This window comes from Felis catus, chromosome D4 (genome assembly GCF_018350175.1).
Source record: "Felis catus isolate Fca126 chromosome D4, F.catus_Fca126_mat1.0, whole genome shotgun sequence".
NCBI lineage: Eukaryota > Metazoa > Chordata > Mammalia > Carnivora > Felidae > Felis > Felis catus.
Genome location: NC_058380.1, coordinates 31,186,774 through 31,190,365, shown reverse-complemented (window position 1 = coordinate 31,190,365; position 3,592 = coordinate 31,186,774).

Sequence of the window (3,592 nt, the reverse complement as noted above, 5' to 3'; positions counted from 1 at the left end):
GTAACTTTACTGAGTTCTCTATAATCTATTGTCATTCACCAGGTTCCATTAGATTTCTTTATAGGCCGAAGTGGACAATTTTTTTTAACTTTTATTTAATAACTTTTTTTTTTTATTTTAGAGAGAGAGAGAGAGCTCTTGAAAGTCGGAGAGGGACAGGGAGAGAGAGAATCTTAAGCAGGGTCCACGCTGAGCATGGGGCTTCATCCCACAACCCTGGGATCATGACCTGAGCTAAAATCAAGAGTCAGATGCCCAACCCACTGAGCCACCCAGGTACCTCCAAAATGGATTAGTGAATGGGATTGTTCAGTAGGCCTTATTACACCCACCTTTTCTAACTCTCTAATATTGGCAGTGATTTCTTTATGCCCCCCAGGTAACGTAAAATTGTTTTATAGTTATTACTTTCCAGGGAACTGGCAGCTGTATAGGTTCTCATTTTGCAGGACCCACATAATGGGTTTCACTACTAAATTTGCCTGTAGCTGTAGTTTGATCCAGATCTTGTATAGATGTTTATTTATACCCAAAATATATTCTGGAATAGGGGAAATATGCACTAAAACAATAGCAAGGAGGAAGACTGACAGTCTGTAGGTAAAGACTAGTTTCTCTGACCTTGATAATTTGTCTCCCATAACTATCAATTGCCTTTATTTCTCCCTGAAATATTGAAGGGCTTCCATAGATAAGTGTGTATTGAGCTCCAGTGTGTATTAAAGGTAGTACAGTCTGATAGTGGAAGACTAATAAATGGTTAATGCAAAATGGGGCCTCCAGTCACCTCCTCTTGCACACACTACAGGGCAATGTTGGTCTAACCCCTAGTCTTTAGGGGTAGGGGTATCCGCCCTGAAATTCCTCCACTAGTGGAAGTGCATTTGGTGAGATATCTGGCTTTTTTGAGTCTTCCTTCCAGGAAGTAAACTGCTTTCCCTTAGGTTTAGCAAGACCAAACTGGGTTGTTTGCTATATTTTCTTCTGGGATCCCAGATAATATTAGATCTTGCCACAATTGTTTATAAGAGACCTTGATGGGCCCCTTTCTGCCATTTTATGGTGGGCAAGATCCTTTGTTTTTCCATTTCAACCCATCTGTTTCCTTTATCATGGATTCTTTTGAGGTCACATTAAGTCAACAACCATAGCACTTACTATAGCAATGGGCTGATTAACCATAGGGGAAGAGACAGATACTGAAGTTCCATTCCATACCCCTGTGGCTGACTCTAAGATATGGTCTTTCATATCAGAGGAATATAATTCATCTGGGCCTCTAAAATGTTGGGCGTAAATGGTATGTTTGATTCCAAATTCACATACAATTTCTTTATAGTTCTTCCATAGAGGTCTAGCACAACAGAGCTGGAGAAACATTCCCCTCATTAGGCTAAGTCATCTTAATGCTACCATTTATCCAATCAACCAAATTAGCTAAGCACCTGCAATTCTCACCCATGCAGGCGGCACAAACCTTTGTTGCAGCGTGAGTTGTGCAGTAGCTGACCAAGAGGCCAAATCTCCCCACATGGCAGTAGCTGACTAGCTTGAGATTTCTCCCACAGAAAACAGGTTTTTTTCATATGGCCTTTTTTACCCATGCTTGTTTCATTTTCTTGGCTGGCTCAATAATTGTTAGAAGGTTGAGGAGGGTCAGGAAAGTATCCTACAGACTGAGAAGGCACTTTAAGACTGAAAAACAAAAGTAAGCCACTATATGACTATTTACACAGAGTTTTATTCGGGGCAACTTACTGACAGAGGGGATCAGGTGGAAGGACAATACAGGCAGCATACAGCCATTCTTTACTCCCATTCTCTACCAAAACTGGACCTTAATCCCCAGCTTTTCTAGAATGATGGTGCAGTCATAGGGAAATTATCTAAAGTGGTGTCATAATGAGGATCTCTACTCATTATCTAAGTGGGGCATTCATGTACCACTCATCTCTACTATTTACCTAAAGTGGAGCCTACTGTGTGACACTTTAGGGAAGACCAGAACAAGCTCTTCCATATTCTGGTCAGGGCATACAGTAACCTCCATGGGGCCTGGAATACATAATGTGGGGAAGGTCTTTGCATGGGCATAAACAAGATGGAGGGCCAAAGATGGAGTCAGTGTTATCAGCACTCCTACAGTAGGATAATTAAATAGACCCATGGAATAATAAAGAGCACAAAAACAAATATGCCTTAATCAGTTTTTTCCTGAGAAAGTATGGCAGAATGTATGGGAGAGCTATTCATATGAAAAATGACACTGTACCCATGCAATTTTCCATATAACATATGTCAATTTGGGGGGATTAAAGGCTGGCTCATATAAAGCAAAACTATAAATATTTTAGAACATAATATAGGAGATATAACCTTTATTACTCTGGATAGGGAAAGATTTGACACTAAAAAACACTAACTATACAGGAAAAGATTGATAAACTTAACTATATTAAAGTTCAGAATTGTAGACATCTAAAGACACCATTGAAAGAGAAAGAAGATTAGGTACAGAATAGCAGAATCTATTTTAGTACATGGAACCAAGACAGGACTAGTATCCAGATTACATAAAGCATTTCTACAAATCTTTGAAGAAGAAGGAAAGCAACCTAGCAGAAAAATGGGCAAACGACTTAATTAGTAACTTTTACAAAGAGGAAATCTGCGTGCCCAGTAAAGATGGAGAAAGATATTTAACCTCATCAGTTATGGGAGAAATACAAAATGAAACTGCACCATGGTACCACTACAAATTTATAAAATTGGCATAAATTAAGAGTCTGACAATATCAAGAGTGGATGAGGACGTGAAGTATCAGACTTCATCCACTGCTAGTGGAGTTAACTAATATGATTGCTTTTGAAATCAGTGGGCATTCTGTAGTAAATTAAAGATATATATACCTGTGGTAAACAGCAGTCTTAGTTCTAAAATTTTTCAATTACTTGGTAGAGCGATTAAGATTGCTAATCAATGACCTTAAAATAGGGAGACTATCCTGGATTATCCAAATGGGTCCAAGGTAATAACACGGGCATTTAAAAGTGGAAGAAGAAAGCAGAAGAGTCAGAAAGATGCCAAAGGGAAGTGGAGAGATTTGAAGCCTGGAGGGACTTGATCACCATTGCTGACTTGAAAAACAGAGAAAGGGAGCCATAAGCCAAAAAAATGTGGGTATCCTCTATAAACTGACTGACAGTGAACAGGAAAGAAAGACTTTAGTCCTCCAACCACTAGAAATTGAATTCTTTTAAACAACAGAAATAAGCAAGGAAAGAGATTGGCCCCCAAGTATCTCCAGAAAGGAATACATCTGTGGCAGCACCTTGATTTTAGCCTAGTGAGAGCGGTGCTGTACTTCTGACCTGCAGAGCTGTAAAATAAGAAGTTTGTGTTGTTGAAGCCACCATGTTTGTGTTAGTTTGTAGATAACCTCACAGCCAGGCTATTCTGCTCCTGACATAGTCTATGGAGTATCATTGTAGCAAAGGGAATGGACCAACTTATTGCTACAAACAAGATCATGGATAAATCTCGCGATGTTAAGCAAAATAACCAAGACAAACATGATTATAATAAACTGTA